This window comes from Helianthus annuus, chromosome 10 (assembly GCF_002127325.2).
Source record: "Helianthus annuus cultivar XRQ/B chromosome 10, HanXRQr2.0-SUNRISE, whole genome shotgun sequence".
NCBI lineage: Eukaryota > Viridiplantae > Streptophyta > Magnoliopsida > Asterales > Asteraceae > Helianthus > Helianthus annuus.
Genome location: NC_035442.2, coordinates 121,523,654 through 121,533,779, shown reverse-complemented (window position 1 = coordinate 121,533,779; position 10,126 = coordinate 121,523,654).

The following is a 10,126-nucleotide window of genomic DNA, read 5'->3' as shown; positions in this document are numbered from 1 at the left end:
AGATTAAAGTACTAACTTTTTTTGTTATTTTTATTATGTTATAGTTCCTCAGTACACGTAAGATTAAAGGCCATATCAATCATTTTATTAGTTTTGTGTAGGGGGCTTCACCTTTTTTTCCGAAGTAACAATGTCATAAATTTAAATAATATTTTGGAATAACATAATAATATTTATCCTAAAAAATTTAAATAATATTTCTCCTAAAAATATTATCTATAATTTAGAATACATAGATAAAAATCATAAGATTTGTTATTATGAGATAAAGATCATGAGATAAATTTCTAATATTGATATACTAGGTTAATGCCTGCGTAATACGCGGGCTTCAACCAAAACCATATTATTTACTTTGAAATGAAATGTTGTGTACAAATACATACATTGGAAGAAAAAAACAGAAAACTATTCATATGCTGGAAAATTTTTACGTGCTGCTAAAGCCATGAAAACAACAAAAAATGATAAAAAAAAAAGAAAAAAATAATCTACACACAACAATAACATGTGTTTGATGGTTGTAGGAATTAATACGGCTTTTAGCACAAGCGCTTTAGGCGCCTCATTGATGAACCTCTCTCCATTGATGATCTTAAGAAATACTTCCACTTTATCAACGATTTGGCTTTGCAGATGTTTGATGAGTGGCCTACACAAAAAGTATTGGTTCTTAGAAAGGCATCGACAATAAGTGGCCAACAACCATATACACAGCTATTGCATAACTGATACTTGAATACACCATACATTACAAACAACATGTATTATTTCTATAACATATAATATAAATAATCTACGCTAGCAAAAAAAAACAGAAAAAAGATTCAATTGGTAAAAAAAAAAAGCTAATAAGGTAATTACCGAATAATAAAAATTATGAAAACCTATAATGGAACAAACAACCCAAGTCGTCAAATTATTCTCCAGCTCCTGTTTTGAACTCCCATTATTATCTTTCAAAATGCCTTGACGATCACAGTTCCAGCCAACAACCTAAGATTACATGGCTACAACAAAAATCATAATTAAAAGTTGAAATTATGGAAGGCTAATAGCATGTATGACTATATTATTCATTGCAATTTGAATATGAAATTGATCAAACTCATTCTTGGAACTTGTCTTCATTTAAAAGTAACACATTTTCACCAAATACATAAGGCTAAAGGGTGTGGTCATGACCCTCATGACCACCATGATCCTCCACATAGGCGTCATGTCACTCACCTCTAAATCTCTAATCCACCATCTAAAACCACTACAAATTTATAAATACAAGAGAAGAATTATTCTTCATGATGGAAATAAATGGTGGTTTTTATTAAACTAAAGTCCATACCTCATAGAGCCCCATAAAAGACGATACCACATGACATAAACATCTAGACTCCTGATATTGAGAAACCAAATTATTGAGAAACCTATTCAGTGACAAACATCATTCTAGTATAAACCATGATATAACAACTAACATTCAACATGTAGAAGGTGCCTGATCCACTACTGAGTTTACTTAGTTTAGTCTCTTCCTAAGATCAGAAACCTAGATAAAAAGACGTTTAAAGCATTACACCAAAACTACTGAGTTTACTAAGTTTAGGCTCTTCCTAAGATTAGAAACCTAGATAAAACGACACTTAGAGCATTACACCAAAATCCATAAGCTAAAATAGGAGGAACTGATTGTAACACACTAACATGTAATTGTTTTTTACATGTGATCCAAACTGTAACTTAAAAATAGCTTTATGCAAAAAAAAGGTAAAAATATCAGAAAAAAATTGACAAAAATCCTGTAGATTTAACGATTTACTTGAGAAAAACAAAAACCATCTTTTTCAGTATAAGACTAAAATGATTGAAATATGTCAAAAGTGTGGACGTCTATTTATCAAAACTTATGAGAATCTTTTGACCCGTTCTATAAAGTTGACCCATTAAATACATTTAATGAAATTTTATGTACTCTATTGAAAGTTGACCCATGTAAAAAATTCTGACCTCTTTGACCAGTTTAATATGCAAGGATATGCAGCAGTTATGATCTAAAATAAACAAAGAGAGACAACAGTTGTGATCTTATAAACGGGAATGACAATAGTTATGATCTAAGATAAACAGAGAGAGAATTATAAACCAACAATACATAAGCTACATAACATTTAGAGGATCGCCAATAGAACCGGTGAACAAACGACAACCAAAATGTCAAACAAAACAATAAAAATTTAATTTTAGAGTTTGACTCACTTGGCCTATACTTGCATCAGAGAGTGATTCGTAATCAAAGTTGGGGCCTCATTTAGAGTCCAAAAAATGATTCATCTAACTTCTTGGCATAACATCACCAAATCCCAAATAATGCGAATTGGATGAATATCCTGTTTGCATTAGGCCTGGAAAAACAGTGAGTCAATGTAACGGGTTATAACTACACCTACGCCATCTCAAATAGCCACCACCACTGGAAAAACAGTGCGGCCTGGAATATCCTGTTTGCACTTAGGCCTGGAAAAACAGCTTCTGCTCATATGCTTAACAGATTGCTGGATTCGGAAGAAGCTGCAAATTACCTTGAAAAAGACTTTGGCAGACGCAACTGATAAGAGAAGCAATAGAGAGATGTAGGATTCACGATGCTTCGGGTTTGGGGATAGAAAATATTTATCCAACACTCAACCCACTGCATTCTAATCGATTCCGCTGCATAACTACAGAAAATAATTAGACTATTGAGTAACCATACTATTAATGTAACAATTTAAATATTTGAGCAGACTGATTTAGGAGGCTGCATGCATTAAAAAATAAACTTAGGTCGACTTTTAAACCTGTTTGGCCAGTTCCACTTTTAGCTAATTTTATTTTCACACATGTGAGATATTCGACCCGCTAATAAGTAAACGGGTCAAAATTGCAACCTTGTCTAGTTTTAATGAATTTAAAAGAAGCTGATTAAGCACCTGTAAGAGATGAATGTCCCTCGACACAAAAGGATCTTCTTGACCAACTGCGTGACCTTCGAGTCTAATAACTACAAACATTTGTACATAGATCAATTAAATTCAACATCTGGGTGTCTCATATGACAATTTCACCAAATTTATATAAAGGGTTATTTAGATTACAAAGTATTCCATAAATTAAGAAAATGGTTAAGATGTGCAAAAAGGTACCTCTTCATGTTCAATTGTCAAGCCAAGTGACATGATGATCTGGCTACCTGTAAACCTCGTGGGTCGTGTCCCTTGATATCCATACACAGGCTAGCTTTTACTGAAGCAGCTGAGTAAGCATCAACATTAAAATCGGCCCATTCTGATCGATGCTCTCGTAGAAACCAGACCAACACAGCCGGAGGTACATTCTACCAAAGAAAAAGAAGAAACATCAAGAGTCGAACATTATTCACATTTTTATCACTACAAGCATGCTGGTAAACAGCCATGTATTAAACAAAGACCAAAATCCCCTCTAAGAAACTATACACAAATATAGCTAAATTAACCATAAAGATAACAAAATAATTACATTACAATTTTGTTAAACAGCCATGTATTAATATGTTCTACTTACCTTAGAAACCTTGAAAGCCCTAGTCTCATCCCTAAGTTTTGCCCCACATTTTGGATCACAACAAAATCTTGTTGTCGGAAATCTCTCAACTACCTACATTAATAAAAAAATCTTGTGATAAACAGAGAATTTATAGGAATTTATAAATAATACTTCAATTTGAAAAACAACTTACTATATGCCACACGAATGAATTTCCATGCTATTCGAAAAGCCTGTGCCTCGGTATTCAAGAACGTAGATGAAGGCTATCCACAATCTACACAACACACGCAAATAGGAAAAAAAAAACAAATTCAAAAAAGAACCATAATTATGATCCTAACAGTAGATGATGGAATGGATTTTCTAGTTTAGTTTCCACGCCTATTGGTGAACTTCAACGATTTGTACAATCTCCCTAACCGAGTACTGCAAATATCTACAATAATAAAAAATCCACATTAAAAAATCACAAATCCTTGAATTGTAAAGAACAGGTTCGATTAAATTAAACAATAAAGAAACTAAGCAATCAAGAATAGCGATTGGAGACTGTTACTAATCTGTTCGAAAACGACTACCAAACTGCAATTAAACCAAATCGGATGAGAAAAATAGACGAAAACTGTTAAATAAAGAAAAAATTGATATACACAATCGACAAAACCAAACAACCTTAAAACATCAAGGTTTAAATTACATGAACAGAAAGATAAAAATTAGAAAATCATTACCAAATCCATTACCGGCAAACCTCTGATCATCTCTGTCGTCGGGTTCAAAGCGGAACCAATCTTGATTGACCTACTGGTATCACTGATCCCCAAAATCCATTGTATTGTAATCGAAAATCTGACTTAAGAATCCATATTCTCAACAAAAAAAGATGGAGAGGAAGATAATTCTAAGATAAACATCAAATCAAATCGGTGAAACAGATCGATGTAAGATAAAATCACCTTGGAGAGAAAGAGTTGTAAACCCTAAGGACGTTCAGGAGGAAGATGGATCGGCTTAGAATTGCTTCACGATGATGTGTCAGTCATCTTTGAGAGGAAGATTTGAAAACCCTAAGCTCCGATGAAGGTTGATCGAATTGTCGTGTTTGCCAGAGAGAGAGATTAGGGTTTTGAATGAGAAGGAATGATGATTAATGATAGAATGAGAGAGAGAGAGAGAGATTAAGAAACTTATCAAAGAAACTAGATTTAATCCTCAACTATGAGATATGCCATATGTGTGCTGACATGGCTGCTTATTTGGCTTAAACCAATGGGTGACAAGTGTCCCCCAATGGTTTTGTTTATTATATATATAGATTATTCATTTAATTCATATAAGATAAATTGGAGAGAGAGGCGGGAAAACAAAAAATTGATACCTTCAATGAATGACATGTAGCACACGTATGTTTACTTTATTATATACTAACTTAGAACCCCGTGTTATACACGGGTTGCATAAATTTAATTTTATATAATAAGCAATATATTTATATCTTTAAAATACCCCATATATTGCATGAGTTAAATAAATATAATGTAATCGATTAACATGTACGGTCGTCAAGATATGCATTTAAATAATAGAGTAAACTTCTATTTTTCTCCCTGTGGTTTGATGGTTTTAACGCTTTTGCCCCAAACCTTTAAAAATGGACATTTTACTCCCTGATCTATGCAAGCTATCTCTATTATACTCCCCGCCTCAAACGCCGTTAATTTCAGCTGTTAAATGAGTGTCACATGCCCCTCATGTGAGGGGCAAATCTGTCATTTCCAAACCCTGATATTTATGTACCATTTAAAACCCTAATTAGCCCCCATCTTCTTGTTCTTTCTTTCAACATCTTCTTCATCTTCTTCTTTCTAAAACTCCATGGCAGACATCAATTGGTGGAGCTCCACCACCTATAACATGAATGATCTGTGACTTTTTTGTTTGATTTTGTTGTTATAATATTGAATATGTGTGTTGTTCTGTTTTTCATTTTGGTCGCACCCCTTCATCAGAATTTGTTCACCATCTCCTAACCTTTTACACTGCCTTCTCACACACCTCTACCTTCCCCCCTCCTCGCTGTCCGCCTCCCCACCGCCACCATCTTTCGCTGTCACTCTTCGATCAACCGACAACAAACATCACCGCTTCAACACACTATAAAACCGAGTCTCTTTCCACCGCCTCACTCGATTTATGCTCCGATCACGCTCAAATTTAAGCTCCACTGGATTCCTGCGAGTTAGAAGTCGGTATTTTGAAAAATGATGATTAAGATCTGGAACGTTAGCAGTCGGTATTTTGAAAAAAATCTCACATCGGCGCAGAAGGTAATTTAACTTAGAAAGTATGTGATTGAGTCAGTGGATTAGTTCCGTTATTCGTTGATTTTTAAACTTATTTCCGTTGTTCATCTCGGATTCCTCTTATTCATTGAATCATTAGTTCATATATTGCATTTCTCTTTTTTCAGATTCGGATAACCGTTGTAACACCCCGACCCGAATAGGGCTGACGTGTCACTCTTACAAATATCAAAACTAAAAACCAATCCATAATGTTAAATAAAAGATCTTAATTACATTTTATTACGTTACTGAAATAAAGAATCTTGGTCAGCAACTTCCTAACGCTCCTCATTGAAATCCCATATTATCCCAGATTACCTGTAAAACAAAAAAAAAGACAAACACAAAAAGAAAAATACGGCTGAGCCAAAAGTTGCTCAGTAACGGAGAAATCAACAGTACAAGTAAAGTCATATCAGCGGAAGAAAAACACAACAAAACATAACTGAGACTGAACTGAAACGATTACTAACACGGGTACTGAAAACAAATGCAGACACAAGATTGATACAAAAACTGATACACGAACTGATCTAAAACTGTAACGGACACTGATACAGAAATAGAAATCGGTCATATACATAACCGATTTCGAACCCAACACAAAACCGATGTAGAGACTTATACATTGTTGACCATGATGACTAAAACCATTTTTCTTGTATAAACGTATTCATTTAATCATTTAATAATGCTATTATTTTAAATATGCGGTACTTGGCAAAACTATTTTCTTATTTGAACATTTGAATTTTATCAAGTAATAATATATCATATTTAATAGAAAATCGTTATTACACAAAATTAACAAATTTTCTAACTTTGAAAATCTTATATATAAAAAGTAGAGTAAGTTGAATAACCTATATTTCTAAACAGAATACTTATTACAAATTTCTTAAACCGACATGGGAAACCAATATAGAAACAAAAACAAATACATGGACCGAAACATTTTAAATACGGTTTAAAAATCCTATAACGTTTAAAAGAAATGAACATTCAAAAATATTATTTTTAAATAAATGTTTGGATTAAAATTACTATCTGTTAGTTTGTCATATTTCAAAAGTTACTATTTAATCAAGATACTTGTTTTCATAGCTTTGGAGATTATATTTAATAAACAAAATAAATGAGAGAACTTAAGTTTAAAAGTGTAAAAATTTAATCCTTATAAAGTTTCTTGAAATAATCTGGACAATCGACATGAAACAAAGACATGATTCGATGACAAATATAGAACAAACCTTGGATCAAATACTAAACAAAGATCCTGGCGGATACAAACTAAACGTATAACACGAAATCTGAATCCAAATCGAACTGATACTGAGACGGAAGTGACACAAACCGATACAGATACTGAGTCAAAACACATATAACTAATGCATAACAGAATCAAATACTGAACATATCAGAAACATAATCCAGTACACAAGCGGAACCATAATCAGAGTACGTATAATCAGATGCACACATAACTTATCATAACATAATCAGAAACAGAACGTATTCAAATACTGAAACATATACTAACTTACACGACAGATATATCAACAAAATAAGTCGTGTAACACAGAAGCACCCAGAGCCGGAAACAGAGGGGTACACAGGTAGCTACTCTATGCACCAATGAGATGGTGAGTGTGGCGTGCACTCATTATTCCATCCCCCAGAAGTCAGAAGTCATAAACAGAAGTCAGACACAGAACTAGGATCGATCCATACGCCTCTAAGGGGCCAAGGTGCTACACAAGCACAAGTCAGAGACGCCGTGATTTTGATTACGCACTGTCACGGAAAGTGTTCATGTCGTTAACGCCCAAACGACAAGTCAGAAATGCTCAGGTGACAGAGTACAAATACTAAGGCCTTATAAATAATTTAAAGGCACCTAAAAATTAATACTAACAGGAACATGCGACCATGAGTACAAATCTGAGGTATGGCATGTTACAACATACTAATAAACAAACAAACAAATACAAACCGACACCTATAATGGATCACACATCAAACGAAAATAGGTATCGAATCATGAAAATAACACTTTAAGACCAAGACAGTAATCCGTACTACAAAGTAATGGATATGATATAGAGAAATACTATGATGAGAAGACTAAAGAATCCGTACCAACGAGTAACGAAAATCAAAGTATACTACGATGAAAGAAAAACAGAATCCGTACCAACGAGTAACGAAAAATAAAATTATACTATGATGTAAAAGAAATGGAATCCGTACCTTGATTTAGCAAAGCAAGAAAAAATCCAAAATCGATTCGTCGTTGAAAATATTGCAAAACCTAAATCCCGTATTTTCAAGATTAGTTTTTTTTTATATACATTAATCGAAAATATCATTTTTTTTAGATTTCCCGGCGACCAATAATAACTTACCCAAAAATAAAATACGTTTTTGGTTCAATACTCACAATAATTAATTTAATCGTCTAGTTTATATAACATAGTTTATTATATCTGTATCAAACAATATATATATATATAGGTATGTATGAATATATATACACACACCCCACACTCATATTCACAAACATTTCCCCCACACACATGCATGCACAACCCAGACAAAAGCACACACATTCTGACTACATCATACACAATAGACACACACTCATTCATGCACACAACTAAACATTATACATCACATAGATAATGAAAATGCATCACACACATAGAACATTCACATGACACATTCATACATAATTAAAATAAATGCATACTTGCATGTACATCAGATTCAAATTTAAAACGAACTCCATATGCAGAACCACTCAAAGCAAAATAATATAAAGCTTCATACTCAAAATCAACTCTCTCTCTCTCTCTATCGTTTTTTTTTAAATCGCTGGGAAGATCTAACTAAAACCCCCCATTACGGTTAACGTAGAGCAATCTAAACCAAGAATTAGATTAAGTTAGTACAAGTCTTGAATCTTACCGAAATCGGATGGAGCAAGAATGGCGACCCGAGGCGTCGGACCGGCGGAATGGAGTAATGGCGATGGCGACTCGCGGTGGCTGACTAGATGATGCCCGGTGATGGGTCTGGTTCACGAAGGCGAAGTGGTGCGGCTATGACGAAGCTTGTTCTTCGGCGAAGTGTGATGGCAGTTCGTGCGGTGAATGTGAGCAAAGGTGATGACTAAAGCTGGTACAAATGATGGTGGTTTTGGTCGCGGACTGGATCGAGACCGATAGTGGTGGCGATAAGGCTCATGGCGGCGTAGTTAATCTGATTCGTGACTAATATTGGCGGTGGGTTGTTGGTGTTGCCTGCGATGGTGGTTACAGTGGCGTATGACTAGTATTCGACGAACAAGTAGAGGTTCGAGGGTTGAAGGGTTTGTGAGTTGTTACCCAAAATCAGGAGATACAAGGTTCTCGATGATAGATTGGCTGAATGTGTCGATATGCATTCAATGGTTTATTATTTAGAGGTTAATTAGCAATTATAATCATTTAAAGATGGAAATGAAAAATCAAGGTACCTATTTTTGTAAAATAATTCATTACTAAATTTAATTCTCTTTTTAACTTCGACGATTCTTTTTGTTTTGAATGAAAAGTGCCTTTCAATTTCTTAATTTTCACTTTGTGAACTAATAAATACCAAATAATTTATATATATTAAATAAACACATGTATATCCATCTAATTATTATCGTTATTATTTTGATATAGATATTATTACTATTTATTTTCCAAAATAATGCAAACTATTAGTTTACCAAAACATCTAAGATCCGACATATTGTATTATTTGCTTATTTAGTATACAAGCTGGTTAACAAATGTTCGGTACATGTCGATAATCACTTAATCAATTTTACTACGTATTTAGTTTAAGATCCGACATATTTTTTTTTTCAATATTTATTATTATAGGGTTTTCCAATTTTCGTATTACAATTCTACCCCCTTAAGAAAAATTTCGTCCTCGAAATTGCTAAGTAGTATACCTTACAGAACATGTACAAGTATCTTATGTCTAGATCACAAACTACCAAAACCACAATATTCAAGATTTATTATTAGAACTTCATATTTAACGATTTAAATAGCAGAGAAATATTATTATTTAAAAATTCAAACTCTAACATAGTTGATTCGGACAATTAGAAATACCATAGTTGAAGATACAAATAGTTTTGGGATAGAATAAAGTACATATTTGTGTTATAATAAGAA